We start from the raw sequence: 12,188 nt of genomic DNA on the forward strand, positions 1-12,188 counted from the left end.
CAATCCAGATGTCCATCACTAGAAGAATGGATAACTAAGATGTGGTATATCTACACAATGGAATACTATACAGCAGTAAGAAAAAAATGACACAAAGAAATTTGAGGAAAAAATGGTTGAACCTGGAACAGATCATTCTCAGTAAACCCAATCACAAAAAAAAAAAAAAAAAAAAAAAAAAAAAAAAAATCACCACATAGTCTCACTCATCTACAGCACCTAACCTGAATCTACCCAAGATACCTTACATCCCCAGCAACCATCTCATGGACTAGATACTAGGATGGCTGGGAAGGGAGGGAAGGAAGAAAAAAAAAAGAAGGATTTAAACATGGGAACCAGTAGGTAAGTCACTTACAAGAAGGACATAAGGAAACAATAAATACAAGGAAATAGCCATTTTTTTTTAGAAAGTACAAAAGATTTCTAGTACACTTCATGAAAATTATCTCTTAAGAATAGTAATCATTTAAGTATTCCATAAATTATCAATTCTTTATTTTTGACTTTGATAAGCAGGCATATCCCTAAATAAACAACCTTAAACTGTGTCTATTCCAAACACAATTTTGTATTCATTACATTTTTGCAAGGGCAGGTTAATGTTTGAGGTAGGGTCTTGCTCTAGCCCAGGCTGGCCTGGAATTCACTATGTAATCTCAGAGTGGCCTTGAACTCACAGAAATCCTCCTACTTCTGCCTCCCAAGTGCTGGGATTAAAGGCATGTGCCATGACACCAGGCTCACTACAAAAATTTTAAAAGCTTTGTATCCTAACAAAAACTTCAAACACAGAAAAGTAGAAAGAATATCAAAATAAAATATAAATATCCTGTACCTAGGATTTATCATGTGTTATTATTTTGCATATTTGTGCTTATACTTACTTAATGATAGATTAATTGATGATATATACCTATGGATAAATTGGTATTTCTTGAGTGGTATAGCTTAGCCTTTAAAAAGTAAATAAATAGCTACAGATAGATTGGTGACAGAAAAGCAAACAATAGATATGTATTATTGGAGTATTTTATTGTTTTAAAACAAATGCTCTACTTGTTTTAGAAGTCATACTTTCATGCTGAAAATAACTTCCAAATGGAGATTTTCAACCCACATTCTTCATTTTTCTATCATAACAAAAATCTCTCAAATTAGTGGATAAATTATCATTATATGTCAATAACTATCTTAACTTTTAATAACATAAGTTAACTATAATGTTTAGATATACTGAACTTTAAAACCATGTTTACAACCATTTTGCTTTAAATTCTTCTCTCCAGTAATACCTCAGCAAAGGAGACAAGGGTGTTGGTGACTTAGAAGCTATCACATCTGATTCAGAAACATAAGCTGAAAAAAGTCACATTTGTCTTTTGCCTGTCTGTATTTAGCAGACTTAATGAACACTTAAGCAAGAACAGCAAAAGATAGAGCAGACCAGAGTGTCAGGTAAGACCAGAGACATATTAACAAGGCCATGGCAGACAGAGTTTTCAGGAAACGAGAAAAGGCAAAACAATGAGGACCCAAACCACCGTACACAACTATACTTAGCCAGCCTCTGTATCCTTGGATTCAGTGTCTTTAAATTCAGCCTACCACAAAACAAAAATATTCACAAGCAAATTTTACATCTGGCTAGGTATAGTGGCACACACTTGCAATCCTAGCCTTGGAAGGCACAGGCAGGAAGATCTAGAATTCAAGGACCTCCCAGCTTCAAGTAAGTTCAAGGTCAACCTGGGCTACATGAGACCCTATCTCATTAAAAAATAAAAAAAAACCCTATATCAGTGCTAGATGCATATAAACTTCTTGCCATTACTCTGTAAACAATACATGTAAATATAATATTTATTACACTATGTAATATATTCTATACATACAAATACATATATATATGTCATTTACATTGAATTGGGTATCATAAACTACAGACTCTAAATTTTATGGACGTATATGGATAGGTTATATGAAAATATGACCCCATTTTATAAAAAACACTTAGGCATCTGAGATATTATAGTATGTTTAGTGGAAAGCAGTTGTACTTGAACCAATCCCTAGTGGTTACCAAGGGACCAATGTTTACCAATTCATGGAGATGCCATGAAGGACCCATAGGTCACAGAGAGGAAAAGGATTGGTTTTAGTTCTTACTAGCTTCTCCATTCCCAGTTTTTCACAGTGAGTAGAAGGAGGGTTTCCAGCTCTACTCTTTAGAGGAGAAGCCATATAGGGTGCAGTGGATCCAGAACACACAAGATAAGGGAAGAAGGCCCTTTGAATTCCAAAGGAAAATGACTTCAAAGGTTGTGACACATGGCTAAGCAGTCAGCCAAGTGCATGGGAAGAATAATGACATTCTCATACATACAATGGAAGGAAAAACTACACAAAAACTAAAATAGCCTTACAGTATTTCTACATATCTTTTGTAATTTGCCAACATTTATTCAAAATCGCTTTCAGTTTTTCTGAGATGTTAATAAGTCAATAGATGTATGATTTTAAAAACTGAGTTAAAATAGTATATTTTTACTTCCCTTTTTCCCATTACTTAGGACCAACTTTCACAGTGTTGTAGGCCCTCATTTACTATGAAGGAAGTCAGGAATGATGGCACACACTTGTAGTCTCAGCTCTCCAGAAAGCTGAAGCAGGAGGACTCCTTGAATTGGGGACCAGCCTGAAAAACATAGGGAGACTCTTGTCTCAGATTTAAAACAAATGTATATAAAGGTTAGACATTCCAGGTGTGGCAGACATGAGTATGATATAGGCATATCTGGCTTCTAGCAGTTGACAGAGCTGCCTGGGAATCAAGTATGGAATTAAACTGCTGGTAAGTCAACAGAGCATGGAAAGACAGTTCCCAGGAATAGTGGATGCATGGAAATGGCTGCAGCAAACTCCATGTGAGAGTGTCACTGGTGAGGTGGTGGTCTGTCTCAGAAGGATGTTGAAGGATGAAGTACGACGTAGCTTTGAGTGGAGGCTAAAAGTGCTGGCATGGGGTGCCGTTGAGAACCTCCCAAACAGCAGAAACATCTGTAAATGCAGGAAGTGTGCAACACTGTGCAATTCATGATTTGACATTTGTGAGCTGAAAAGCAGACAGCAATGCTCTAGGGGAAGTAGAGGCATGTTGAGGAGCAGTAAGCCCAGTGTCTTAAGGAAAGGTAACTTCTGTGAGGGAAGGAAAGCTAGTTTGATAAACTGTGAGGACTCTGTCATGCAGGAGAGGCTCGCAGCTCTTTTCCCTGGATGTGCTGATCCTGAGCCAGTCAAATGGGAATGTGCCTAGACAGGGGAAGGAGACTGGACACCCAAATGTGAATGACTGCAGAAGCCAGAAATTTTAACTTGGATAGAGAAATGCAATATGTAGAAAACATAAATCAATGACTGCTAGCAAACAAAACTTCAGTATTTACAAGTCCAAAGTGTTAGTGTACTATTTGAAACAGATTGCTAGAAGCAAAAATAAGTAGGGTACTGCTTTGAAAATATATCAAATACAGTATGACTGGTGACAGTATGTAAAAAGAAAAGGGTAGAGGTTGTAGAAGATTTAAATTCTTAGTGACATTAATCATGGGAGTTTCCCTGAGGAGATGAAATTTTAAGGAAGTGTGGAATGTGATCCATCTTCCTCAAAGGATTTGTTTTTTATTTGGTTTGGATTTTTAAAGTACTTTACAATTAAAAATAAATTATAATGAGTTAAAGACTCAGTTTTATAGTAAAAAAGTAAGACTTTAAAAATTCTATTTAAAATATTCTATTTTAAATTGTATAACACATTATAATTTACAAATGCATGACATAAATAAATGGATATTTCAGATTTTTAATAAAAATATCCCATCTAACTAGATTATTTTGATCATATATCACCCATAAAAATCTGAGTTGGCTGTAAGATTATTATTTAGAACTAAAAATCCCAGCTTCCCCCACTTACCAATCTCCTTCCAGCTCATTCTATGACTCTGAGGTAGGACCTGTTTTGACAATGGTTCCAATTAGTTCCTCTCCAGTGATTTGCATATTATTAACCTGGATAGATGTGAGCAGCTTTATTTCCTGGAATTCACATGTATCACTGGCTCATGTAATAAAGTTCTTCTGGCAAGTAAATTTTTTTTTTTAAAGTCAGAGAGCTTGTGCTATTGGTCTAACATTTAGAGAGATAACAGAAGCTAGCCTCCTCTAAATTGATGAGTTTGATGAAAAGAAATTAACAAGCTGTGTCGTGCACTGCACATGACCAGCCATGCTTGCTAAGTCTGTCTGTTGGTTGTTGCTATGGCTACAAAAAGCCAGTGGAACCCAATGAGCTGTGTGCAGCAGCGCTCAGAGGACCAGCCATTTTACTTATGGAAAACAGTGTGGCATAATTCTGCTAATCAACACCCGGGAAGGAGCTGTTTCCTTTTTTAATCTACTAAGGAAAGAGAGAGCTAATGGTATATTAGTGTACAATTATTACAACCACACATGCCTGCAAGCTGCACTTTCTGGAAGCCTTTGACTGCTGTTGCAGTTAGCTGATAGGAGAAGAAGGAATGCCGGGTGATCACGCTGTGTGTCTGCTCTCAGGCAACAGAGGTGGGTTTTTTTGTTTTGTTTTGCTTTGTTTTGTTTTGTTTTGTTTTTTGCCTTCCCTGCAATATTATCTCAACAGCTCCCTAGCTGCTTATCTTGAGAACTAGTGGTCCATGAGGAGGGTGTTGCTCTCTGCCAGCACAGGTCCTGCGTGGCCAGGCGCTCCCTGCCTATGAGCAGCCGGTCTGAAAAGGCAGGTGTGTGCTATGATGGGCACTGGACTGTAACATTGCCAGCCTCTCGAGTTCACCTGCTTCCTGCTAACAGACGTTGGCTCACCCAGCATCTGCTTGCACACTGACGTTGAGACTCAGAAAGGGGTTCCTGGTATCCCACTTGACTGACAGAGGTAAGCTTTATTTACCCACCTTTTGAAAGCACAGCATAAAGATAACTTGGAGTTAAACTTAATCTGGGAAAGATTTACATTGATTGTATGACCTGAATAAACCGAGGAAACACACCCAGACCCCCACACACACATTTCCATAGAACAGTGTCAGAGAGAGAGAGTTACTTCAGTGAATCAAAGGTCTAGAAATTGTATGACTAAAACACATGACTGATTTGTGTTAGGATTTAAAGTAAATGTTTATTGCTTAACAATTTGCCATGGCTTGTCATTCTGGAGAGTCTTGATAGCCTTTCTCTCTTACCAACAATGGACTCTTGTGACCTGCTGTTGAACACTTCTTAAGAGGACTACACAGTAAATCAGCAGCATGTTATTGTGAGGTGTTTATGTTTAGGTCTCATATGTGATTTGTTTAACAGAGTTTTCACCATGTCTAAGCATACCTTTAAAGAAATTTTGTTCTCTATGTGGGTCATAGTAGCCAGCGAATCTTGAACTTGCTTATTCTGGACAGAGTAGTTTGGTATACTGTTTAATTTAGGTGGGGGTAGTTGTAGAACAAACAGTGGAGGTGAGGCAAGCTGCTCACACCTCCTCTTCCAGGATCCTGCATGCCAGACTAGCCTAGAGCACAAAAACCCTATTGTGTTTCCTGGACTCAGAATCCAGGGAAAGAAAGGAAGTGAAGTCTCCACGTTGAACTCCAGAAAAGCTACAGTATGTAGCATTGAAACTTCTTTTATTGCACAATTTTTCTAACATTTCAGAGGAGAGTGAAATCAAAAAAACACACCACACCTCATACAAATATACACCAATACTTGTAGCAATGTTTGCACTCTGCTGCTTCATGAAAGAGGTACATACTTTGAATTGTACTAGGAATTGCTCCTTAGTGAGTATTTCTTTGACATAGTCTCTTAGCAACAAAGCTGTCACCATAGATTGAAATTGGTCAGTCAAATCAAAATGTCTGGCAAGAAAATGACCAAGAAATGATTAAGTTTTGTTTCAGCACCATGTCAGCCTTTCCTCTGTCAATTTCTATTGTTAGTCTAGCAGAAATAACAGATTAATTATACTGTTATTAAAAATATTTAATAAAATATTTGGTTAAAAACTTTCAGTAACACTTCTAGTTACTAAAGTTAGAAATTACCATGAAATTCCAAATAAATAGGAAAAGAGATCTACTTCAAAGAAATAATTTATTATTTGCTATTTTCTTCCCCCAAAATATGAATGGTATATAGTGGTCTCCTTATACTGTTAAGTATAATTATCATTGACACATATGTGCATGAGTCATCTATTTAATATGTTAACATAGCTGATGAAAGAATTATAAAGCACAAGGGGAATGCTTTCTAAACTTTTATTTCACCACAAGATACATTCAATATACAAAGATGTAGACTAGAAGTTCTCAATGTAGAAAATAATTTATAGATGTTAAAATAGAAATAACTATGAATATAGATCTGTCAGTGTGCAAGATGTTGTATGGGACAAAATGAGGAGCTGATACCATCATACTTCACTCACCTTTCATTTAAAAGAAAATAAAAGCTAAATGGACAGGTTTAGCTTTGAGTCAAAATCCATGAATAAAAATATCATCTAAGCCACCAATTCCATGAGAGCCAAATGAATGGCAGGGGAAGGTTCTTTTCAATTCCATTCTCTTTGTACCATCAAAGAAATTCTTAGAATTACATATATGAGCACACAAGGTAATAAAATGATTTCATATTAGTTTTTCTTTGGGGAACTTTTAGAATACAGATTGTGACAATACTCAAGGTGCTCCTGACTGATGTGTCCTGTTGCCTTTGAAGTGGCATTTTGTGGAATAAAATAAAATAAAAGAGCTCACAGGAAGACCAGCACATACTTTGTGGCCAGGCTATAATTCCTTACATTGTTAACCATTTAAGGTGGTAACAATTATAAAAGATGACCACTCCAAGTCCAATTTTGCAAAGGGCATGCACAAATCCACATTGTTTAAGAACCGAATTCAGAGTTATATTCCTTGTCTTCCAACGCATTGCACATTGGTTTTTGTTTAGTTTGGGACTCTCATTTCCTGTTATTTTCCAACTCACCTCCTGACAAAAGTTCCAAAGCACAGTCTATGAAATGTTGGCATGTATACCCTCCACACACATAGATTGTTTCTTCCAATCTCTCCCAGCAATGTTAGCCTCCTCTCATGCATCCTTCAAACCCAGCTAGGATATCTCTCCAGGCTGCTCCTCACCACCTTTGACAATCTGTGTCCTTCATTCTATCTACAGTACCATGCTGCATTTGTCTATATTTATAGGTTTCCATGGTTTTACTGATTTCTGATCCTAAAGTATATTGTCCAGTGTCAAGAATTTGGCATTTTGCTAATTTTTATAAAATTTGTGCCAAAGAATGATTATAATTTTCATCCCAGAACAAGCTTGATTAAGATGATATTAAGTTGAACAAAGGACAGGAAAATAGCTCAGACAGAGTTGGGGAGGGCTTAACAGTATTACATATTTATGTAAAAAGATATCACATTCTTCTGTCTTCAAAACAAAAATGTACTTGTCCAAGAAGTAGGAATTTCAGACAAAATGGTAGTAGTTTTACATCAAGTATACATAGGTCTTGCTGCTATAAAAGTTATTATTTGATCAAAAATCCAGAAAGCTTTTTCTGTTCCTCAATCTAGCCAAAAATCTTTTCAATGGAAATATTTCTACCCCCTCAAACATTAGCCTAGTCATATTCTTATTATTTGTCCTAATTTCTTTTTATAACCATGCTATAATTTAGGAAAACTCAGTAATTTGAAATTATAGGGATCCTTTTATCCATTTATGCAGATTTTACTGTTGCCTGTATTTTTTTTTCTAGTTGGGATATTCTTATCCAAAGTAGATATTCAGTTCTTCTGTTTTACCTGTGGGGTAGATTCTCATTAGATGGAAAATATTATCTATACACTATGCAAAAAAAGCAAAGCTTAAGAAAGTAGCACTTGTATGTTAAACCTGAGCTAATATTTTTGTAGATTACCCAGGTGACTTCACACCAATCAATGTGAAATCAATTTTTACAGATTTGGTTCAAGTAATTTTGTCCTGGAGTGGCTGAATATGTGTACCAGGAAACATAAAGCTTCTAAGTTCAACTCAATTCAAAATCCTTTGGAAAATTAGTTGTAAGATTCAGCCAGAAGGTTGCCAACAAACTCCAACAGAAACAAGTTTCAGACCAAGAGTAGCGTCAGTTATAAAACTCTAAACCATGCCAAGCATGGTGGCACATGCCTTTATTCCCAGCACTCGGGAGGCAGAGGTAGGAGGATTTCCATGAGTGCAAGGCCACCCTGAGACTACATAATGAATTCCAGGTCAGCCTGGGCCAGAGTGAGACCCTACCTTGAAACAAACAAACAAACAAAAAAAGTCTAAACCATATATGAGTGCCAGAAAGGACTGGCCTGAATATAGGTGAGGATTTTAGGGGCATGGAAAAAATAGAATGGTACATTCTGGCCACATTGTTAAAATGGTACTCATTGAAATATTCATTCTGTACTCTTCTAAAAAGATGCCCCTGTACCTACTTTAAACTTGAGATTTCTGTCTTCTCAGGGGCATTTTGTTCTCCAAAGAACATGCTTCTAGAAGTAGCACACATGTTGGCAAAAATGAACATTAGCTTTTGACTGCAGAGTATCTTTGTCCACCTATTCACAAGGGTGCCTCATTCAGTCATTTTAATATTACATTTTAACATTTTATATAATCTGCCTACACTTTATACAACTGAAAGTCAGAAACCTAGGAAGCCCACACCAGATGCTTAAAAGTGAGCTTTCTACTTCTTGTCAAGATGTCTCTGCATATAATTGCAGTTTTCTGTGCTAAAGTTAATAAGAGAAACAAGATTAGATAAAAACTGGACTTCTCCTGTGCTCACTGTGTCATATGGTAAAGGTTCAACACTCCTCTGAAACAAATCTGTCAGTTATACGACTACATAGTAAACATTGCATGTTCCAAAGATATACAACTTTAAGAGCTTGTCTCTTAATATATAGATCTGTAAATTTTATTTTGGTCTGACTTGGAGTTCTTATTATTTGATTGTTGTTTTGAGACTGGTCTCACTATGTAGCCCAACCTCAAATGCACAATCCTGCCTCTGCCTACCAAGTGCTGGGCTTACAGATAGGTGCCACCACACTCAGCTAATAAACAATTGTTAAGATGAAAATTTTATAACCACTTAATTTTTCTGCTACATGATAAAAAAGTGTCCTTAGCATTTAGAGATCACAAGATAATATAAAATTTTCCATCTTTTGAAACCATAAAGCAAAAAAGGTAGAAAACATGAATGTTTTTGAAAAGTCTTAATTTTAAAGCAAAATATAGTCTTCCTGAGGAAAAGAACTATAATTCAGCAATTTCACAATACAGGAACAATACTAGATACCTGGATAAAGCTGAAATGTAACACCTTATGATATGAATACTTCAGATAAGAAAAATTGATTCTATTCTTGCTTAAATCCTCTGGTTCTATTCACACTCATCCAGAGATATGATCAACACTAAAATGTTAGTATTTAAAGTGTATTATTTTACAAAAAAAGGAAAAAATATATTTACTTTTAGGTTTTAGAATATAGCTAAACAGGGCATTAAAGGATTTTTTTTGAAGGTGCAAATCTGTGTTCTTTTCAAATTGAATATGGTAAGGGCTAGAAGGCCTTACATGATCAATCAAAATAACTGTTTCTATGTGAATCCAAGAAAATAAAAGCTTGAATGTATAGCATTCAGTAAGCTAGAAAAAAAACCATAAAATTGTGTGATTTGATCAACCGAAAAGATGTTGATAATAATGATAAGTTAAAGTCTTCTCTATGTTAGCTGCTACCCTAAGACCTTTAAATATAATAACTTTCATTAATGATCTGAGAATCATAAAATTTATATCAAAACTACAAAAAGGACGTTTGAATCAAAATTTATAAATAATACTTGCTATGATCTTAAATTATTTACCCAATAAGATTTAACAAATGGCACACCTAGTTGTTCCTTCTTACATACTCTCATATCACTTTGTACATCACATTTTTACATTATTTTAAGTAAGTGTTTTTATATACGTCTAATCATTGCATGGGAAAGGAAATTCCATGAGAAAGCAATAGTGTTTTATTTATGTGGTTTTTTTTCCATTCTGTGCCTTGCCAAAAAAAATGAAATGTGAATAGATACTAGACCCAAGTAGGTTATGCTATCACATGTACATAAATAGTTATCTTTTTCTTCAAGGTGAGGTAATGCTCTTTCACAGGTTGACCTGAAATTCACTCTGTAGTCTCAGGGTGGCCTCGAAGTCATGGCAATCCTCCTACCTCAGCCTCCTGAGTGCTAGGATTGAAGACATGTACCTCCACATCCAGCTCCATATATAAATTTTTTATAAAAAACATAGAGATCTTTCCAGGTGTGTTGGCACACGCCTTTAATCCCAGCACTTGGGAGGCAGAGGAAGGAGGATTATATGAGTTCAAGACCACCCTGAGATTACTAAGTGAATTACAGGTCAGCCTGGGCTAGAGCGAGACCCTGCCTTTAAAAACAAAACAAAACAAAACAAAAAACATAGATATCGAACCAAACTAATGAAAAATGTCTGATTCCATGCAACTTTTCCCATGGGAAGGTCCATATGTCCTTGAATGTTTGTTCCTTTGGCTTTGAGATTTTTTTCATTTGTGGGATTTAAAATTTTTGAAGATTTTTGTTGTATATGTGTGTATATTATATGTACATATGTGTACAGATGTATGTGCCCCATACTCATACATTGCAAAGGCCTGAGTAGGCTCATAGCTATCACCTTCTATTACTCTTGGATTTTTTATAAACAAGTCCAGTAGACTTGCTTTTTTTTAATTCAAGAGTGAGAGACAGAGAGAGACAGAATTGGCATGCCAGGGCCTCCAGCCACTATAATTGAACTCCAGATATGTGTGCCACCTTGTTCACATGTGCAACATTGTGCACTTGCCTCACCTTGTGCGTATTGTTTACATGGGACCTCAAGAGTTGAACATGGGCTTCTCAAACAAGCACCTTAGCTGCTAAGCCATTTCTTCAGTCCTGCTCTTGCATTTTGTTTCCTTGAGACAGAGTCTTTCATTGAACCTGGAGCTGACATTTTCCATCATACTGGCTTACCAGAGATTCTCCTATCTCTGTTCACCTTGGGACTGGGAACATAGGCATGCATGGCCATGCTCAGATTTTGGCATGGGTGCTCATATCCAATTCAGGTCTCATGCTCAAGCAACAAGTACTTTTACCTGCTGAGAAATCTCTGCAACTTGGTATGCGTTTTGTGTAAAACACTAAGCTAAACATCTAAGCAATCACGACATCACCAAAATAGGAGATGTGATGCAGCCAAAAGAAACTGGACTCATTTAATCCACTATTGACTTTCCCCCCAATAACCTAATCACTTAAAAAATTTAATGACATATTGTCTATAAGTGACGAATAGGAAAACAATAAAATGAAGGGAAAGTATACCTGTTTTCTTTATCAAAGAAATATTTCTCTCATGAAAATATACATGTTTGAGGAAAAAAAGATTTTCTCAAGTCAGTAAGTCCAATATAATATATCTTGAACTCTTTGGATGACGTTACTTAGAAACACCTTTTGTGGGCTGGAGAGATGGCTTAGCAGTTAAGTGCTTGCCTGCGAAGCCTGAGGACCCCAGTTCAAGGCTCAATTCCCCAGGACCCACATTAGACAGATGCACAAGGGGCACATGCATCTGGAGTTAGTTTGCAGTGGCTGGAGGCCCTGGGGTGCCCATTCTCTCTCTGTCTCTCTTTCTCTGCCTCTTTCTCTCTCTGTCGCTCTCAAATAAATAAACAAAAATTTAAAAAAAAATTTAAAAAAGAAAGAAAAGACTTTTGTGTGATATGTGATGTGAAATTTGATCATATCACTAACTTCCTTTCCACCATAGCCTTAACTTTATAAAACTAATATAACTGATGTTATTTTTCCTTAAATTAAAAAAAAAATCTTCCTTCCAAAGTATGTAAAGTATTTTGACTACATTTTAAATTAATTTCCCCTACAGGTGAGTGTTAAATCAAAAAAGGCCTTAAAGGATTTTGTTTATTTGT

At 36.1% G+C, this 12,188-nt stretch overlaps 1 protein-coding gene across 25 annotated transcripts in view; it reads left to right on the top strand.

Annotated features, from left to right (window-relative positions):
* Sorbs2 (sorbin and SH3 domain containing 2) overlaps window positions 1–12,188 on the top strand; it is a 381,956-nt gene that overhangs the window by 142,467 nt on the left and 227,301 nt on the right. The window contains exon 1 of one of the 25 annotated variants that reach the window (XM_045142045.1): window positions 4,380–4,623. The exons of 23 other annotated variants lie outside the window; for them this stretch is intronic. The gene's annotated coding sequence lies outside the window, so the exon portion shown is untranslated. Of the gene's footprint in view, window positions 1–4,379; window positions 4,624–4,714; window positions 4,970–12,188 lie in introns of those variants that run through there. One more of the 25 variants, XM_045142044.1, reaches the window with a different exon arrangement.

This window comes from Jaculus jaculus, chromosome 1 (assembly GCF_020740685.1).
Source record: "Jaculus jaculus isolate mJacJac1 chromosome 1, mJacJac1.mat.Y.cur, whole genome shotgun sequence".
NCBI classification, from domain to species: domain Eukaryota; kingdom Metazoa; phylum Chordata; class Mammalia; order Rodentia; family Dipodidae; genus Jaculus; species Jaculus jaculus.